Source organism: Panulirus ornatus, chromosome 32, assembly GCF_036320965.1.
Source record: "Panulirus ornatus isolate Po-2019 chromosome 32, ASM3632096v1, whole genome shotgun sequence".
Classification (NCBI taxonomy): Eukaryota; Metazoa; Arthropoda; class Malacostraca; order Decapoda; family Palinuridae; genus Panulirus; species Panulirus ornatus.
This window is the reverse complement of record NC_092255.1, coordinates 24,092,483-24,113,935: the sequence shown is the minus strand read 5'-3', so window position 1 is coordinate 24,113,935 and position 21,453 is coordinate 24,092,483. Positions and strand designations below refer to the sequence as shown.

The window sequence follows — 21,453 nt, the reverse complement described above, 5'->3', positions numbered from 1 at the left end:
ACGCCCCTAAAGATGGACTCTGGCTTTGTGTTAGCGAGTCGTCAGGCTGAGGGTGTGGACATACTAAGAGACATACGCAAGGGTTGTGAATAAGGCTTTAGTGTGAGGGTGGTGATCAGAATGTCAGGAGACGAGAGCGTGGGAAAGACTAGAGAAGACTTCTCTAGGATTCTAGGAAGCCCTTCAGAAGACCCCCAGGAAAGACTTGGCAACAAGGTAGTGGAGTCAGAGATGTTCAATATGTCTATTCTTGGGTTATGTAATCATAATCTACACAGATAAAAAAAAAACCAGTAAGAATGTTAAGTGAATCTCGCTGAGCATCAGTGGGCTGTGAGTGCATTGGGTTGTGGGCGAGGTAGATAGAGGGGGGCTGTAGGCGGGGAGTTTGGTGGTGTGTGGTGGAGAGGTGTTGTTGGCTGAGAGAGGGGAATGAAGTGGCCGGTGGGCGTACCGTGTTGTAATCGATGGGCGTGGACAGTAGTGGGGTGCGGGCGGTGAGTGTTGTGGGCTGTGGGGGCGGAGGAGGAGGTCGGGTGTGGGCGGGGGAAAGCGAAGGCGTCTACATACACCCGGGAGGGGCAGGTGGTACACCGGTGGGGGGGAGAGTTGTGGTGGGGAGTTGAAGTGGCAGCTGGGGGAGGGGTAAACAGGTAAACAGACAAGCTGGGATAAGGTGGGAGGTAGGCAGAAGGACTGGAGGGCGGAGTTCAAACAGACAGGGTGGCGGACGGTGGCCAGATAGACAGGGTGGCAAACGACGTCCAGACAGACTAGACGGTGGACGATGGCCAACAGACAAGCTGGGTGGCGGACGGTGGCCAGCAGACAGACAGACAGGGTGGTGGACGTGGTCAGTAGACAGACAGACTGGGGTGGTGGACGGTGGCCAGAGAGACAGAGAGAGAGAGAGAGAGAGCGGAGCGGGTGGCGTGCAGCATGTTGACACCATGACAAGTCAACATCAATTATTTTCCCCAGTAGTAGCAGCAGCCGTGTGTCCCTTTGACCCGCTGGCTTTTTTCCTTAATCCATTTCATAATGCCGATTATTTCAGTTTGGAGAGAAGTATTAACGCAGGGGAGCGCTGCCAGCGTTAATTAGCAGTAATTGGCTATTGTTCGCCTGATTTATTAGTCGGATGAATAACCTCGTGCCATCAAAGCTTGCTAATTGTTAAACTAACTCTCACTTGATTATATTTAAGATGAGCCGGGGGGACCTGCCGCTGCGCCGACCCGCTACGCTCCAGGTTATATTGTGTTGTAGCTCAGGGCACCAGGCTCGGCCTACGCTGTTGTTGTTGTCTAGCAACGGTTCTTGTTGTCCGGCAGAGGTTGTTGTGGTCTGGCCGGGGTTGTTGGTGACGACAGGCCAAGGTTGTTGTTGTGTGGCAAGGGTTACCCTCCGGCCAGCTGCTGACGCTGTCTGGCTAAAGCTGCTGTTGTTTGGAATGGGTTGTTACTGTGTGGCAAGAACTGTTGTTATTGTTGTTTTGGTCTGGCCAGCGGTGGCGTCTGACAACAGCCAGTGTTGTCTAATCACCAGTTTCTTATTTTCTTGTTAGAACTGTGGCTGCCTGACAACTGGTACCGCTTGCCAACGCCTGTTGTTGCCAGGCTACCGATGATGCCAGGTTGCCGGTGTTTCCTGGCCAACAGTTAACGTGAGTAATGAGTGTTCAACAATATAATACGCTGGCGGACGAGAACTTCGCCCCACAAAGCACCTGGTAATACGTTAAGCCGGTCCTGCAGCAGCATGAGACGGTGAATGTTCAGTAATCTGACACCTCAAGACCTGACCCACTTAATGTTGGTTCTCTTTCACTATTCTACAGGTATTACTGCAGACGTCCTGACCCACTTAATGTTGGTTCTCTCTCACTCTTCTACAGGTATTACTGCAGACGTCCTGACCCATCTAATGTTGGTTCTCTCTCTCTCTCTTCTACAGGTATTACTGCAGACCTCGACACGAGAAAATACGCGTGGAAGAACGCTGGCAAACTGTTGCACAAACAAACATTCCCACATGAAACTGGGACTTTAATGTGCTGATGTATGATATCCTCCATCCCATGTCATTATATAAATGAATAAACAAAGACGTAAATAAGTTATACATGAAGTTCCTCATACAGCTACACGGGACGACAAGTTCACAAAGGAATCGTTTACAGTCAAGTGGCAATTAGTTACGTGGCAGGAGCACCGGTGACCATTTGAGTACAACAATACGACTCTGGAGTTCGACCATACGACCCTTGAGCACGACGGTACACGACCCTTGAGCTCGACGTCCGACCCTTGAGCACGACCATACGACCCTTGAGCACGACCATACGACCCTTGTTCTGGCCTTTCACCGGACCCTTCAGGATCGAGTTAGAGGCCAAGCCATCGTGGTCAAGGGTCGTATCGTCGTGCCTGTAATAAGCTGTTTACGTAAGACCACGTCAGAATACCCCGGCTGACCAGCGAAGATACAAATGGCTTCGCCGTCAGCGTTGTTGTACACCAACCAATCCACGTGACGCTTATGTACACCATCAGCCAATCAACGCGGTGCTTACGAGCCCGAGAACCAATCAGCGCGGCACTTTGCTATACATGCCATCACGTCAGAGGATCCAGTGCCTTGCCTTAAAGGTAAACACCCGAGGTAACGCGAAAGCCTTACGACCAGCGTTTGACCGCCCGATGCCAATGGTAGCGGCACCTGTCAAACACCCGCTGGTCGTGACACTTGCAAATATACTAGACCCCGCCATCTATGGCGCCTGTTTTTCTTTCAGATAACATCAAGTTTTTCCTCTGAGATTCAGCATCATCTCCCTTGAGAGGACAAGTCCCTCAAATACAACAACAACAACAAAACAGAAATTATAGTTTACGAAGGCCACGTACTAATGAAAAAAAGGTCAGGTTGTGGAGATTTGAGGAGGCTTGCTGAGTTGGGCCACAAAAGACTTGATGTTACAACGTGTGCATTACTGCAGAGTCTGAGAGGCGACCTTTGTCATACTGAGCATCAGTGAAAGCCTGGGGGTCTGAGCAAAAGATCGCAGCATCTACGAAAAGGTCAGGTTCATTTCAAACGGGTAAAAACGGTACAAAGGTCACGTACTCATTAAAAAAGAAAAGGGTCAGGTTGTCGAGAGCCAAGGAAGAGACAAATAATAAAAAAAAATCGACTGCTGGGTTATAATAAAAGCATGGCACTGGGAAAAGCCAGCATGGCACTGGGGAAAAAGTGGTGTGTGTGTGTGTGTGGGGGGCAGGATACCGAGTGCCACTGGTAGAAAACACTGGCGGGAAAAATACCACGGTACTGGAAGAAACACTGCAGGACGCTCCCGGCAACACAGACAGCCCACGGGATAAAGAAAACGGGAAACAGAAGAACGCTTACGAAAAAAATGGAGTAAAGCACTAGGAATCATGAAAGGGCACTTAAAAGAAAATAAGAATAGAAACGCCGATGCAAAACAAAAGAAGAAAGTATACTTAGGCAGAAACCGGCACTCACAGCAGTTGGTTCTTCAGCTATCATCGACTCAACGTTCAATCTTACCAGAGAACACGATTGCCATTCACTCAGACAACAGGAAAATGAAACTATAACTAACACTCTCACACAGGTATCAGCTGACCTTAACGTATCGTCTGCTGATGTCAAGAACTGAAGACTTGGTACAAAGATTTTATATATATATATATTCCCTCAGAGGCCCAGTCCTCTGTTCTTAACGCTACCTTGCTAACGCGGGAAATGGCGAATAGTATGATAGAATATATATATATATATATATACAAGCTAGTCATTCATCAGGTCCGGAGTTCCATTAGCTACAACGACAGGTCTTTGATGGAGTGAAATGAACCTCGGTTTAGTTAGCAGGTTTATAAACCTTACTCGAATCGTGCTCTGTTTCATGGGGTTAAAACGTCAGAGTTCAGAGTCATAGGTTCAGTTGTCCTCTTGCGATCCCCTCGAGGACGAAGGGTCGAAGATCACCCCTATCATACTCAAGGGTCGGACCATAGTGCTCTAAGGTCGTGCCCTTGCGTGGGCTGATACCCTGGTTTGGTAGAGTCCTGTGCTCTTCAGCACTACCTCCCACAGTGACCCGTTTCAGGTGAGGTGTCGTGCTCGTCATCAATTAAAGCGTTCATCAATGCGATATGACTAATCTAGGTAAAACTCTAATTTCAGTAGAACGGACCAACGAAGGCTTGTTCTGGCCAGCTTCCACCCACCTGCTGGGTGGGCGTTCAAGTGATCGTTCACAGAAAACGATTTGGATCGTCTCATTTGAAGAGTTCATGAACGTTTTCCCTCGAATTCGCTTCATGTTATTCCAAACGTTACTTTACAAAACATTTAATGAGAGGAATTATTTCATGAGCTTCTTAATGTGGATGATCAAAACGTCTTTTTTTGTACGCATGGCTGAACACGGACGGCCTCAGCAAGTGAAATAACAATGAAGTAAGGTAAATCTCGTGTGTAGTGAGAAGCTAGGTAATTTCTTTTGTAGTTTCTGATGATTTCAAGAAGAGTTTCACTTACTGTTATACTAGGAGAAAAATCTCTGATCTTCATAGCTTAATTCTGAAGTCGGTTCTAAGCTGAAGGCACACAGTCGACACATACCTATGACGATTCTAGACCTAGATAAACAGACCCCCACAAACAGTCACACTTGTACCGATTTCAGAGCGACGCTATAAATAACGCGTCACACACTTGCCAGCCGTAACGAATGCAAAAGAGGATGATGCCAGAACCTGACAAAGAGCGCCTCCAATATGCCATGTGGGCGCGGGTGGTGTTGACGGCACACACACACACACACACACACACACACACAGATCTTTTACCCGCCGTCCGGCAGGTGTTGTTACGCCCGGTACACACCTCATTATCACCCACCAGCCAATACGCAACAATAATTATGGCCGCAGGTGCCCGCCAAACCCCGCCCTCGCCAACACCCAAACCCGGGCGAAAAGAGGAAAAGAAAACGGACGCATACATGCCGATAATACGGCGAAAGAAAACGAAAAGAGCGCGCACGCAGAAATTAGTCTAAAGAAAACGGACGTCTGAATACCAAAGATACTCAAAAGAAAGCGGATGCTTGCACACTGAACATGTCCCTAAAGAAAACGAACTCGTGCAAAACCGAAAATGGCACAAGAGAAAACGGAAGCCTGCAAACCGTAAAAAAAAAAAAAAACATACAAGAAATCCAACGGACCTCAGCACTTGGCTAACATTAGCGATACATATATACACCTCAGCCTGTTCAATATCTGTCAATGTGATCAGTGGTGCCAACACTAGCGTCTATGCCAGCCTCATAGAGATTACGGGAGACATTCAAGTGATTTACATACAAGGGGCAGACCAATTAGCAAAGACGGAAGACACGTCTTGCTGTGAGGCTAAAGCCTAAGACAATTTCCTGTAACCCACAAGTATTTAGCACCTTGATATCGCCGTTTCTCCCTCCCTACATGTTCGCCATTTCCCGCGTGAGCGACGTGGCGTCAACCATAGATGACTGAGCCTTGTACAATAATAATCCACGTTTGGTTCACTGTTCTGTTCCTTGTTTCCTATAATAACACGGTGGAGGGAACTGGAGGATTTCTAGTCCCCCACTCCTGTTCCTCTTTGTCGCAATATTCTACCTCCCCTCCCTCAGGGACAGAGAAGGGGGCCAGGTGAGGATATTCCCTCAAAGGTCCAGTCCTCTGTTCTTAACGCTACCTCGCTAACGCGGGAAATGGCGAATAGTTTGAAAAAAAAAAAAAAAAAAAAAATATATATATATATATATATATATATATATATATATATATATATATATATAGACAGACAGATATAGAGAGATAGATAGATAATTAGACAAATAGATAGACTGACAGATAGACATATGGAACCCTGATGACATTTACCGTATGTATCGCACAGTAGAGACAATGATGACAGGGAGTAATGGCGATCGTGTTCGCCTCAAAATTCGTACACTGACGGCTTGATCCCAAACAATAAACACAATGGACCGACGACATTCGTCAATGCCTCGTCAGGCAATGGATTCCCGGACTTCCAGCCTGTTGTGTGTGCATTTGCGCCATAAACACGTGTGTGTGTGTGTGTGTGTGTGTGTGTGTGTGTGTGTGACAATGACCACATACCACTGTGGCGGATTTACATATCACGATACGCACAACTGAATGCACTATCTATTGACGCGACATAACTCGTGCCTCGGAGATATGAAGGAACAATATACGAAACGAGACCTTCCACGAGATGGGACCAATACCATCGATCGACCAAAGTCTCCTGACCCATTCCGCAGTTTGGACCACTTTGGGACATTCCCAGAATATAAAACAAATAAATATAGGTTTTTTCCTTCCTCCCTGGTGAGTGTGGTGACAGACACGGCCACTCGGCGCTGCAGATATTGGCCGTACACTGGGGTCCGACAGGGTCTCGCACAGATACCCCACACCCTGTCTCGTTTTCTAAGAGATAGCAACGTCCTCCACCATACTGTACAGTCGTCCTCCATCAGATCTTAGAGTCGTGCTCCCCCCCTCACCTCCACCACGCCACTGGGTCGTTCTACATGTCCTCCACCACACAGTAGTAGTCCCTCCACTACATCCTTCAGTGGTCCTCAACCACACCGATTAGTCATCCACCACACCCATAAGTCGTCCTCCAGCACACCAGAGAGTCGTCCCGCACCACATCTGCTGCACACTTGTGCGCTAATGAGAGGAGGATTAGTGATAATCACTCCTGTCAGCAATTAAACCAAAGCAAGACACATACTGGACCTTGGCGGGGTGCAGGTCGTCATGTCTCCCTAGCACACCTGGGAGTAGGTCATTATTAATCCCTGGCACACCTGGCAGCAGGTCGTCGCGGGTCCCTGGCACACCTGGGAGCAGGCCCATGAGGGATGCCATAGCAAGGCACAGGCTATGAGAGGTGGTGGCAGTGGAGGGAGGACAGACAGGTTCACCCCTTCCTCCTCCATCCTCTCAGGAGGAGGAGCAGCAGCAGAGTGGCCTGCCTGCCGCTTATGTAAATAGGAGTGATGGATAGAGGCGGAGTGTGTCATTAGGGAGCCATCAGCATAACATTACGAGGCCGCCACAATGACCCCTCGTGTTGCTCAATCATCTGCAGGTAACCTGGCTGATATACGAGCCCTGGGCCCCGCCCAGCACACGCCGCACCACCAAGTATGGTGTTAGCAGTCATTTCTCGGCGTGTGTGTCACTGAGCCGGGCGGCCCCCACGGGCTGTCATTACCCGGCCGGCGAGAACAACCCGACCATCACCGGCGTAGCTAAAGTTGCCGACCGCCCGCGGACCCCGCCGTTTAAAAGTCCCGGCTCCTGTTTGGCTAATGAACAGTCAAGTACAAATACACTTAAGCGGTTTTTTGTCTATAATTATAATTTAAGTACGGTACTCGGTTGTTAGGTAGTCTTCAGAAGAGCAAACAAATAAGGGTTACAGGCTAGGAAATACCTCGGCCTCAGTAATGGCCAGTCTTCAGTAACCCACGACCGCCGCAGTCAGCCATGGGCCCCGGCTAAGACATCTCAAGTGGGCTATATAAAGACGCACCACCAACCTTCCAAATGGTTGTCTCTATAACACAACCATTGTTATTTCTCCGTGCGAAGTGATTCTCTTCCTCCCGCTGTTTACCTAACGACGCACTCTGAATGCAACCATCCCACTATGAGGGACAAATGACGTCTGTACGTAAAAAAATAAATATATATAATTATTACCGTAAAATACAGGAGCCACACGGTGTTTTCTTCGAGAGCAAGACGATCCCCACCGTCCAGTGTGTGTGTGTGTGTGTGTGTGTGTGTGTGCGACCACATTAATGAGTACGACTGATATTCTCTTCCCCAGGATGAAGCCATAAGGACGGTCCCCGTGAACTTATAGGAGCATTTCCGATAGGGGCGGTGTGGTGGGCAGCTCGGGGCGGGCGGTTCCCGGCGAGCTTGTTGATTACAGGGTACCCCCCTGGTCCCGGGGACACCCCCTCCCTCCCCACCTCCCACCCCCGTAGCTCTGTGTTCATGTGCACCTTCACTTCGCCCGCCCCGCTCCTGCCCTCATACCCACGGATTGTGAGCCACGCAGATCTACATATGCATGAGCACACATACCTACATATCGGTTCGCCTGGTTGTTTATGAAGCTGCGACGTAATTGCTGTTTACTGGCAGCGCACCGAAGACGACGATGCCTTCGGTGTTGAAAGCCGAGAATACAGTGCTATAGATAATAGAGGAATGGCTGTTGAATTAGACTCTTTTTCGTTAAGATTAGCCCCTACGTCAGGGTGGTGATACCTCCCTCGAGCGGCTGTGCTACGCTCCTGACTCTGGGGAGTGTTGAAGTGATGGCCGGAACCATCATACATCCTCCGTGTGGGTCGGGTGTAGACACCAGCGACCCAGAGAAGCACTCTCTACCCTCCTGATGTAGTGGTGTCGAAGTGGTGGCCAGAACCATGTTACACTCTCCTTGTCCGAACTGTTGGTGCCCCCTCCCCCTTTTTTTTTGCATTAAAACCGAGCTACAAAACTATATATCTTTTGCTTTAAAATCAAACCATCAGGTTGTATCTTCTCCCTGCGTGCACCTATCATTCTTTTACTCAACGTCTTTAAACCTCACTCTCATCCTATATGCGGGCTCTGACGCGTGTGTGTGTGTGTGTGTGTGTGTGTGTGTGTGTGTACAAATACCACAAATGTTACCAATGAGAGCCCAGCAACCTAATAACCATAACAATGATTAATGAAGACCCAGCTGGATAACCTATCTCTTCGGCATGATAATCCGACCCTAAGGTGAGTGAGCTTTGACCTCACCTTTAAGGTGTTGGGTCAACGATACACCATTACACTCAAGTTCGTGCTTAAGGGTGATAAAGTCGTCCTCAAGAAGTTTCCAGAAAGGCTCCAAGCAGAAGCTTCCAGAAAGAGGTGACTGCTAGAAGTTTCCAGAAGTAGACACCTGCTAGAAACCCCCAGCAGCAAATCCCTGCTGGAAGCTTCCAGAAGATCCATTCGAAAAGCTTCTGAAAACAGATCCCTGCCAGAAGCTTCCGGGGAGATTCCAGCATAGACTTCCAGAAACTGATCCCTACTAGATGCTTCCTCCAGAGGCAGCCTCAGGCATCTTCCAGAAGGGCTTCCAGGCGGAGTTCCCAGAGGCTTCCAGAAAAAGATCACTCCAAGAAGATTAGAGAACACTGAACTTTCCAGACTCAATAAATGATGGTGTCCAGAACTGACGGATAATGCCCCTTGCACACAATAGGCCCAACTCGCTCTACCTAACACTGTGGGAAATGATTTTTTGAAACCACTTGGTTTGAGAATACACGATCACCCTCTTGTCCATGCCACAGATATTCCAAACTTCTTGAGCTGTTTGAGGAACGTTTGTTCTAATCCAGAGTGGTTTATATACACACACAGTGGTGGCCTTAGTGTTGTTGGCGTCCTGGGCAAGAGGGCCATTTGAGGTTTGTCATTGGCTTAATTTTGATGACCTATAACGAGGGACAAACACTATTGATTTCAATACCACTTTGACCTCTCCGGGAAACTGGAATGAAGTTATCTAAATTCGATGCTGATAATAACCATAATACAAAAATTTGAAGGGGGGCCCTGAAGATGATAATTGGTACTGATACTAAGATCAACTTGGCAAAGTTTGAGCGGTTTTAAATTCACGGGCCCGGAGATCCGGAACTAGCCCGATGTGTACAGATGCCAGGACAGCAGCAGAAGCCCTTCCTTCCTGCTCAAGGGTCGTAACTAGTGAGTGATTAGTTATGACTTCCGAGCAAAGCACCGGATCAGAGAGCAGGCTTGCCACACAAGGCCGTGATGGCCAGCATCAAAACACAGCTGGCTAAAATGTTTCGAGGAACGTCCTTCAGAACAAGCTGCCAACTATACCGTCCATCTCACACACGTTTGTCTAAGATAAAGTGAACATCACCTTCAGGTGCAGTTTATCAAATCATTCCGAGGTATCACATCGTTCACTCTGCTCTCCCGCGAAGATGTGGTTAAAAAACTTTTAAATAAAAGAGTACATAGCAACAACTCCGGTCAACCACGGCAGTGTGGCCTCTGCTCACCAACACTTCGTACTCTTATTAATGGAAACAACAACTTCCTTCAACTAGATAAACGCACACACACACACTTGTGTGTGTGTGTGTGTGTGTGTATGTGTGTGTGTGTGTGTGTAACATGTTGCATATATTCACTCTGTCAACGCATCTACACCACTTGCTTCAAGTCCGTCTTAAACCACAGTGCTCTAACAATATTTACAATTTCATGCTTAAGCAAAAAAAAAATAATAATACTCTATAATATTCAACCAGCTTCGTATAATACCTGGTACACAGACCCATCAATGGCAGGAGGTAAGGACGTATAAAGCTAATATTATACGCCCGTATCTACTTCTGTGCGTACAATTGGCTATTCGGGTCAGAGTTCTCCGCGTATTTCATCTCCTCTCCTATATTTATCTGCCCTGGGCGGAGGGGTCTGGCTTATTGCGGTACTTGAGACACAAGTGCCGGGCCCTAAGACGGATACACACAACAACACACACCCAAACAACCCCGCGATATGTGATCCCTCGTTTCAAAGACTTTAAACTCGAAACATAAATCTGATGCTCAGCACCTCCGTCTCGGTAGTAAGTCTTCACGTGCCCTTACTTAACGTGTGGTAAACATATCATACGCCTCCACAGAACCTCAATGGAAATACGCAGGAAACATATCTAACCAAAACGTAAACAAAGGAATAAAGACGCCAATGGATGTATGAGGCACTTCGGCCACATAAACAGTACAAGAGGGAAAACAAACAAAATAAAGGAGGGAATATTATTAGCTCTCAAACTTTCGCCCTCTGCAAAAAAAAAAAAGAAAAAACACCTCATCATCCAACAACTTATTACGAAGTTGAACCAGGCTATACAATACTTCCCTTTACCGCCCTTACCTAACCCCGTAAATCAATCTCCCTTAGCTATGTGAATAAACCAATCACCATTAGCTACTTTGGTATACCAATTTGCCTTACCTGTATCAATAAACCAGTCACTCTTCCTTACTTGGGTAAACCAATCAACCTCAGCCACTTATGGAAAACCAATCAACCTCAGCCACTTAGGTAAACCAATCAACCTTACTTAAGTAATCAATCACCTGTACCTGTTGCCTGGTCTAATCAATATATTCTTCTGCAGTAATAGAGGGACAGATGTCAGAAAACATGCATCAGGAATTCGACTCACCTGCTCACATACGTGAATCAACTCTCTATATTATAACCTATAACGCTATAAGTCATCTGCGTATCGGTCAGCTAATTTCCCAACCACAACGAAGACACATTGTTCTCTCTCTCTCTCTCTCTCTCTCTCTCTCTCTCTCTCTCTCTCTCTCTCTCTCTCTCTCTCTCTCTCTCTCTCTCTCTGTACCATCGATGCGGAGGTTTGAGACTTAAGGCTAGGGCTTGAGGTCAAGTACAATGCCCGTATCCCGTAGCAGCAGCAGCCTGTGATCCTTGATACTAAGAGACCACGCCTTCAATGATCATGAGATAGTGCCGTCCGAGACCCTCCCCCCCAAAAAAAAGAGACAGTGCATTGAGACCATGAGACCTGGCCCTCCTCTGAGACCAAGAAACCACGGGGCCTGGGGACCGCGCTGGAGTTGCCTCGAGAGACCCTTACGACTGGCCGGGGCGGTATTTACGTACCTGTAAATATGCTAATCAGGAGGCTGTAACCCGGCCTTCTCACAGGTCCTGTTTACATTGTCCGCGGCCGCTGTGTTCCAGTGTCTTCAGCCGTTTGAGTGTTTTCCCTGATGTATATAATCACACGCAAACGCTCCGCTCTGAGCGGTTTGCTTTGAAAGGCGACACGTTTCTATTATCATTATTACTATCATCATACAACCCCAGGACCCCTTTTATGGGTCTCCTGCAGCGTCGAGGCTGCGCTCCACACTGGGACAAGGAAATGACGGGCTCCTCCCAAGCGAGAAGTTAGACTTTACTCCTTTTCGTCCATAGACGATGATGCAGCCTCGCATGAAGCGACTAACGGCTTAACCGCTAAGCAGGCGAGGTCCGGGAACAACACACGTTTCTGTGATACACATAATCACACTCGAACGCTTGGCTCACGGTAAGCTTGTTGTTGCACGGCAACACCGTGACTGTGTAGCACACTGGTGATGAAACGACACCTACAACACATGCGTCACCTCCGCAACACAACGCCACAACACTAGACACACATCTGAAACACGGCATTAGACTGGCTGTAACGGAAAAGAATCACAAATACAACACACATCAAAACACCAGCAACACACAAAGCTACGTCCCATGAATCTCACGGTTCCGGATTCGAGTTCTGGACGCGGCGACTGGTTCACAGCCCACCCGGCCGTTCATCCTCCACTCAAGGAGCGGAGTAACACAAGAGTAGCGGACGATCAATGAACAAGAGGAACAAACGCACACCTCACACCTAGCGAGGTTACGCTTTGGCGCAGGTTCTGGTAAAAGACGAACATTAATTAGGGTGACGCTACAATGCTGAAGGATATGTATTAAGTAGGAGCCTACGGTCCCAGAGACCGAATAAGAATCCTTAACCACTATGGGCACGACCGTGCGAACCTTGACTACGATGGTACGACCTATGAACACGACGGTACGAACCCTGTCCACGACGGTACACAGCTGAACGCAAACGGTACAATCCTTCAGCTCACAGATCGTACTGTCATGAAATAATTAACGTCATAATAAAACATGTTCACCACTACCGAATCATAAGCTATATTCACCGAAACGCGTGAAAGTACAGCAGGATTGGAATCAACGAAAGAGTACTAGATTTAAAAGACTGAGAGAGAAGGGAGGGGAATCCTGGACCTCTTGCGCCTGGCCTGGACAAGACGAGGAACTTGGGGGTAAAAAATGAAACCCTGTTTGGACAGGGGTGCTGAGGGGGAAGCCAACAGGGGCTGAGTAAGGCAGGTTGACCAGCTGCTGCTGTTGACGAAGTCAAGGTGTAAAGCCTCACTCCTGTATATGATAATGAAAATAATAATAATAATGATAATAATAATGATAATAATAATAATAACAATAATAATAATAATAATAATAATAATAGCAATAATAATATTATCATCTACTATTATCATTATCATTATTAATACCACTGTTATCATTAGTATCATCATTATGAAAAGTAGAAGCAGTATTATCATTATTATCATAATAATCATTAGTATTACTACCATCAGCATTATGATAATAACAATAATAATAATAATAATAATAATAATAATAATAATATAGTCATTCTAAACCTCTTGCTCATGAATTTCGCAACTCATAAACTCCAACTGACACAAAGACACAGTGGATCATCGTTCAAACCACTGGGGCCCCCCGTCATAACTGGCATAACCATCCGTACCATCTTGCAGACCTGACCACCACACACTGGCTCGATCCTTGAGCACGACGGTACGACCCTTAACCACGACGGTACAACCCTTGAGCACCGTTTTATGACTCATGAGCGACGTACAACGTTCGAGTACCATCACGGTATGTGTCTTGAACACGACGATGCTACCCTTGAGCACGACGGTACAGGACCATATCAAAGGCCAGGTCATCATACCTAAGAGCAATACCGTCGTGTTCAAGGCGATAACGTTGTGCTGAAGGGATCAAAACCCTTATAACAAACCCCAGTCGATTCACCTATTCATCACCCCTGCTACAGATACACATCTCAACTACATCACGGAACGTACCTTTGGAATCTACCCTTCATAGCTAAACAGCCAATCTAACCTTCCGCTTTACAATCATCCTTCCAGATAATAGACACGACAGGCATCTCCCCGCTCGTCTAACAACTCTCATCTTCTTGTCATTAACAGATATCTGTGTTCTACTGTGTTCTCCTTCACCGAAACTCCCCATTACATGGGTATATAGACACTATGACACTATATACATGATATAACAAGAAGGTGTGTGAGTGCATCTGAGATGGTGTCATAAAGCGAGCCTCACGAAACTCGAAAGAATCCACGTACGAAAGTTGTCTCGAGTTTGTAGATGATATGGACTAGAACCTTCTGAGCGTGCGGGCTGGTGTGTGCGTGCGTTCGTGTGTGCGTGATGGGCCGCGCCTGGTGCCAAGGTTACTAGCCATGATCACACCGCAAGTGTTAATATCCGGACTCTTCAATCTCTCTCAAGTGAACACACAAGAGCTGTTTACTCTCACACCCTCCGCTACGTTCTTATCAATTTCAATACGAAAAACACTTAGTATATATATATATATATATATATATATATATATATATATATATATATATATATATATATATATATATATATATATATATATAATATTATCATCATAATACTTGATCGCCGTTTCCCGCGTCAGCAAGGTAACGCCAGGAAACATCACCTACCCGGTGTGTTAAAGCGAGGCATATAGACCTCTACGTTTACAGATAAAAACCTATTTCTAAAACTTCCAGTTTTTAGTTTAAAAACGAGTGAGCAAAAAAACGAGTTCTTAAAAGTTCGCCAAGTTTATTCGCGCCGGTGTGTTCTTAAGATTATTCATGATAAAAGTTGTTGAGCCGGTCTACCTGGCGCGATAAACTACCATCATTCACTTCGCCCGTAACAAATGAGGAATCACTCAGCTCAAAGATGATGATGCAAAAAAGATCAATGAAGTCTGGTCTTATGAGTTTTTGAGCTGAAGCTGACGAGGATGGTGGAAGCCAGCCACTGTAAAACGCGCTCATCATATCGGCGTGATGATATAATAAGAAAAATAGTCCTGCATATCCAGGATTATACAAAAAGATGATGATGTGAGGACAGACCGTCATCTCACTCTGCAAGACGATGAGAAAATAATTCTTCAAGCGATCGTGATCACTTGGCTTCGATCTGGACCACAACTGATTCCATTACAATTACGTGAAGTACCTAAGATGGACACACACACACCATCCACAGGAACTACACTTTTTTTGGAATATCCCCATTACCTCATTATCATATAACCCCAGGACGCCTCCTACAGCTCCAAGGTTGCACTAGAATCAGCAGGGGGGGAAATGGACCTCTTTGGAGTGAGAAGTTCTTGTACGAGATTATACTCCACTGGCACAACCTTGCATATTTGCATTAATACCACAACTCTCTCTCTCAACCTCACGTCCACATGTCCTCAAACATTTCATTTCCAACACATCCACCCTCCTCGTCACATCCTCATCTTTAGCCCATGCCATACATCCATACAACATTGTTGGGAATACTATACCTTCAAACACCTATTTTTCGCCCTCCCAGAACCTTCACCCCCTCAACCACCACATGACTAACTTCTGCTTCCATGGTTCCATTTGCCGTCATATATATATATATACATACGGTAGAGTCACTTTTAGCAGACATAAATCGTTTATCTTGATGGCAGTATAAAATCTTACACTTGTTCAGTGAAGTATCAACGACAAAAATAAACCTGTACATTTCTGCGTATAAAGTCGTATAACCCGGTATGTTTACTCAAAACCGAACTGTGAGATTTAGTAAGGTGATACACTGAGTTGGGGTCTGAAGTGGGATAAACTGGAATGAGGTTTAGTGAAGTGAGATAAACTAGGCTGAGGTTCGGCGAGACGAAATAAACTGGTTTGAGGTGAGACAAGGCTTAATCTTCCTCTCCTTTGAACTAAGAGTTTTACAGTAATTGTAGCTGCCATTTATGAGTGGTTAAATGTCAGGGAAATACCAGCCTGTGATAAGATATTAACAGGAGAAATTTACCCGTAGTGTGTATGTAGGCCCACTGCCGTTCGGACCGTTGCAAAGCTACTCACAGCCTTACCATTAGCGATTACCATCCTCCTGACTTGTACTTCGAATACACCTGTGGGAAAACGACCGCCTTTCTCGATGGTTAACAACACTGTTGGGTGTTGCTGAGCGTTCACCACGGTGGTACTGGGTAGCCGGGTGGTGTATGACCCACCACCACAGTGGTGGCACAGGGTAGCCAAGAGGTATACCACAATCACCACAGTGGCACAGGAGAGCTTGGTGAGCTACCTTGACAGGTCAATTAAAAATGGCCGCCTACCAGAAGCAAGACCCAAGTGTTGATAGTGGCATGCCCCTCCGAAGGTCATGAACAGGACGGGTGGCATGTTCATGACGGGACGGCCAGGCAGGGGCGCCAGCTGCCTGATGCCGTAGTAGGGCGGCACCGCTGCCAGACGAACGACTTTGGTACTTGATGGGGGTGTGTGGTACCGATAATGGTATTAGAGATGACAGTGGGTGCCGCTATCACCAGTGGCAAGAGGTAGTGGCGACTGATGTTAAGGTTAGTGGCATTTGGTGTAGTGATGAGGTAACGTGGGTGCTGTTGGTTAGACACTGAACTATGGGTAGTGGCAGGCAGAGGTATCGTAGTTATGAGATCATACTGGGGCGGGTAGTGGCAATGTCTGACTAATACTGGGGAAGGGGGTGGACGAAGACATCACCGTCATCAGTCCTGGGTTACGTGGCATATGGGGTAGGGCATCGTCAGTAGTGGTACTATAGCGTTGGTACTGGTAGTGGTGGTGGTGGTGGTGGTGGGAGGGATCTGGGGCTGGTAGTTGTGGTGGAGGGGGCTCACGTCATCAGTTGTGGAGGGGGAACAGAAGTGGTTGTGGAGGCAATGGTGGCAATGATAGCAGCAGTAGGGGAAGGGTGCTGGTGAGGGAGGCCGTGGTACTGGTAGTGGAGGATCACTGTGGTACTGGGAGGCGTTGGAGGTGGTGACATCAGAACCACCGTCAGTGATGCCAGGTGTGAGGGATGCTGGACATGATGATGTCACCGGCAGCTGAGGTTGACATCATCACCAGAGAACATAAAGGAAGCGTTGGGGCTGACGCTTGTTATCGCTGATAATGCCTTACCGTTTATAAAACGCGCCACTCACGACAAACTCCTCCCTGGGAGGCCAGGCCTTGCATGTATACCTATGGTAAAGAGATACAGAAACAAGGAGAGAAGAGGGGGAAAATGATAGTTTTGAAGTATTTACAAAGAAGAAAACTTGCTTAAATAAAAGGTCCTTACTGTTGGGACAAAAGACAAACAAAACTTGTGATTTATGAAGAAATGCGTCAAAAAAATAGGATGGCAGAAAGCAAAATTTATGGTGGACAGTGTGTGGTGGATAGCGGATAATGTTATGACTAAGGTGGTACGTGTGGACGCCCCTCTGTAGGGTGTGGTCAGCCAGTGGTGGCAGGGGCGAAGCCTACCAAAGGATGAGAGAGAGAGAGTGAGAGAGAGAGAGAGAGAGATAAAGAAGGAGGAGGCTGGAGGGAGAGCTGCCACTGACTCCCAGGCGACAGTTCAGGTGTAGCCCGATTCCTGGCATTACTGTCTTCTTCATCCCACTGCTCCCGCTAATACCTTTCTGGGGAACCACATGTCTGGCGCCGCGTCCCGGCCCCTGGCTCGACCGCCTCTCGCCCTACGGACCACCAGACATAACCTGACCTCTCCGGACCCCGCTGCTCCTCTACACGAACACCCACATACCTTCGTACGTATCAATACCCACCAACCCTGCACTCACCGCCCCTCGCTGTGCCCTCACCTACGCCCGCCACCTACCTGACGAAGCAGACGCCGCAGCCACCCACCCACTCGGAATGGTCAGTTGGGAATCGTATGAATTTCTGATCTGCTTATTGTCCGAGGTTGGAGTGAGTTGGATCCCCTCCATTTTGTTCCCATTTTCTGTGATCCGATTACGAGCGGCGGGGCTGGACTGGGCCGGGATTACGCTGGCCTCGCTGGCAATACCTCGGCGCTCGTCCAGAGAAGGTGCAAGGCACACCAAACTATATTTGCAAATGTGAAGACGATATATATATATATATATATATATATATATATATATATATATATATATATATATATATATAACTTGTTTAATTTTCTATTAATTCATTCCTTTATATATATATATATATATATATATATATATATATATATATATATATATATATATATATATATAATGATGCTTATGCACTAACTGTATAATAAAGTTCTAAAATATATTCCACATACAAAAGCATTATTTCACGTACATGCATTACTAAACAAGAAATCTATTACACTGAACTTACGGTATACAAAAACACCCCATCACGCAAAGGGATAAGAGTTAGCCTCGCCGGATGCATAAGACTATTTACATTCACAGTTTACGTTTTCTTTTTATCCCGATACAAAGCTCTTGCACTATGTTATTGTTCTGCTGTGACCATGACATACTTTCATTGTGCTGTCACCGGGTAGCACTGGAACAACGCTTTTATCACATGTATACCGACAAGAGATGACAAGGGTTAGCCAGAAACCAAAATGGTGTTTAGTGTTTCGAAATATGCCAAATCCTACTTACGTCGCATTTAAGCTTAAAAACTACGCTCGTGTGTGCCAGGCTCTGACGAGCGAGGGAGAGGGGTGGATGAGAAAGGTGATGAGAGTGAGGGAGTGAGAGGGGAATGAGAGTGTATGAGGGAGCTGCTGGTGTATATTGTGGCAGCGGCGGCGGGTGAGGCAGGTGAGATATGGTGTTGGTGGGTAAAGGCGATAGATGAGGCAAGTGATGAGTGAGGGGGACTTCAGGTGAGTATGGTGATGGGTGAGGGAGGCAGAGTGAGGGAGACCCGGTATATTTATGGTGGTGAGTGAGGATGGTGATGGGTGAGTGAGGAACGTGTTTGAGTGTTGGTAGTGAGGATAATGATGGATGAGGGCATTAAGTGGTGAAGGAGATGATGAGTGAAGGTGTTGCTGGGTAAGTATGATGATGGGTGAGGGAGGTAGGGAACTAGACAAATGGCTGGTGAGCGTTAACGACTGATAAATCTCTGAAAATGTATTTTGCCTCAAGAGATACTCCTCTTGTTCGCCAAGGGAAAAAGAGGACCTTTTTAAGTCTAGGAATAAGCAAGTTCTACGTGGGTCAGAGGGAGATGGGTAACGTACAAAAATGAAGAATCATAGTTATAAATGCGTTGTAGCCGCGACGCTCAACTCTTGAACATTTTATCCTCCGAAGCCCGCACTGGCGGAGTCATTCACTCAACCCCGGGCATCAGCGACACTAAAGTCTGCACTCTACCTCCCATCACCAGCTCACGCCAGGTAACCATGTGTCAGCCAACTCAGAGGGTAAGGATAGACCCCTACCATGGCTGTGAGCCGGCTGTCCATGTCCGAGATTCGAATAGTGGAGGGCTTTTTAGCACTATCGTAGGTTAGGTCAAATCTAAACTACACTGAGTCAGGTTTAGTTAGGTTAAATAACTAAGCTGGATTAGGTTAAGTTAGGTAATTAGGCTAGATTAGGTTTTGTCAGGTGATTAGGCTAAGTTCAGTTAGGTGGAGGGGGTTAACTTAAGTGGTTAAGCTTGGTAATACTGGGTTAGGTGTATGTACATATGATGTCCCCATATCTAGCAAAACAAGTCATCTTCCATGTCGTTGCAAAGAATCCCTCAACGGATCGAACCTGAGCTAGCGACGATGACCACCACACCACTTGCCACCTGAGTCAAATGATGGAAGAGAAGGCATGTGAAGGTACTGTAACAGGCGAGGGAGGTGGTGGGTGACGCTAGCGGTGGTTGAATGAGCGAGCGGTGGTGGTATTGGGGTGGGGTGGGGGGGTGAGTAGTGAGGAAAGGGGTTGATGAGAGCCTTCCCATCACCACACGGTTGACAGGTTTGACATTTGACAATCCCACAAATAATTCAACTTGGTGCCGCTTGATGAAGAAATATAAAATTTTGTGGCGAGAAAACTGTCAATGATGCAGGAACACTTTCTTATAAATCCAAATAAACTTTCCTTTATCTAAAAAAAGAAAATATAGAACCTGCCTGAAAAAATAGACACTGTAATACAGACTTCTCTCCAATAACTATGCACATCCAACATTAAACATACATTTTTTTGCATTTTAATTACATCCCAGCTGACTGAGGCCTGAACTTTAAACCTATTACTTACCTCTCTTTTTACGCCGCTAAGTCCTTAGGAAAACACTGCCCCCATGGCTATCCCTGTGAAGTTACTCGTGTTCGTATTTATTAAGGAAGAAAATCCTAAATATCAATCTGGTCAAATAATTTGATGATGTGGTTTTCAGATTTCTTTTGTTATTTCTATTCTATTTCAGTAATCAAATCTATGAAATGGAGAAGATATATATATAATCCTGGCGAAAATACTATGACGTATAACAGGTGGAAGCTGAGAACAGCCAAAGTCACCTACTATTCTCCTAAGCAAGACCACGAGTCTGGAAAATGGGTCAGTTTAAGCGAAATGTGTTAACTCAAAACGCCAAACATCGAAAAAAAAAAAAAGGGCACCAGATGATATCAAATTACAGTGAAACTTTTAAATGACATGAAAATATTTGCTAACCATCAACTAATTAAATAGCATTCGCTTCTTATTTTATTTACGGCCTTGCAGACACCCGGCGAAATTAGGTACGCTATTCTTTATAATATCATTAGCATTATCGAGTGTGTGTGTGTGTGTGTGTGTGTGTGTGTGTGTAGGGGGGGGAGTGATCCAACGGAAGATCCTCTATATGTAACATACATATGTAAATATTAATGGCATGACATAAAAGTTATGTTTAAGCTCTATTTGCAGTTGTAAACATTAATATACTGCAACTGAGGATCAGCTGTGCTTCTGACACCATTAAGCAACTGTGTATTACGAGAAACCTAATCGTGAAATGTATAATCGAACTTTCGAGATTCAGAGGAAAAATACGTTTCGTGCTATTCGACCATTAAGGCCAATTACTTACCACTTTATGTTCTCCAGCTCGTGAATCTGAGTGACCCTATTAATATTTCTTGTGCCATGAATTAATGCAGCTTCTTTTCTACTTCCATAACCATCAACTTCTCTTGAGAACACTAATATGCACTATTGTTACAACACAACTGATCATTTCCAACCGTTGTCGCTCGCACAACAGGTCACCCTCGTCATATGAGAGTTTGAACCATTGCTCAGTTCAATAAAAATAAATAAATTAATACAGAAAAAACAAAAGTATTCGTTTTGAATTAATAAAATCTAACATAATCTGCAAATTTCATGATACAACAGTATTTAATACTAAGCGTTTGCTTTACCAAA

General features: G+C 46.1%; 1 protein-coding gene across 2 annotated transcripts in view; it reads right to left on the bottom strand.

The window, feature by feature from the left end:
• The window catches only part of pan (transcription factor pangolin), a 649,800-nt gene extending 628,557 nt beyond the window's left edge, over window positions 1-21,243 (bottom strand). For both annotated transcript variants that reach the window (XM_071681257.1, XM_071681258.1), the window contains exon 1: window positions 21,116-21,243. The gene's annotated coding sequence lies outside the window, so the exon portion shown is untranslated. The remainder of the gene's footprint in view (window positions 1-21,115) is intronic.
• Window positions 21,244-21,453: the final 210 nt, after the last annotated feature.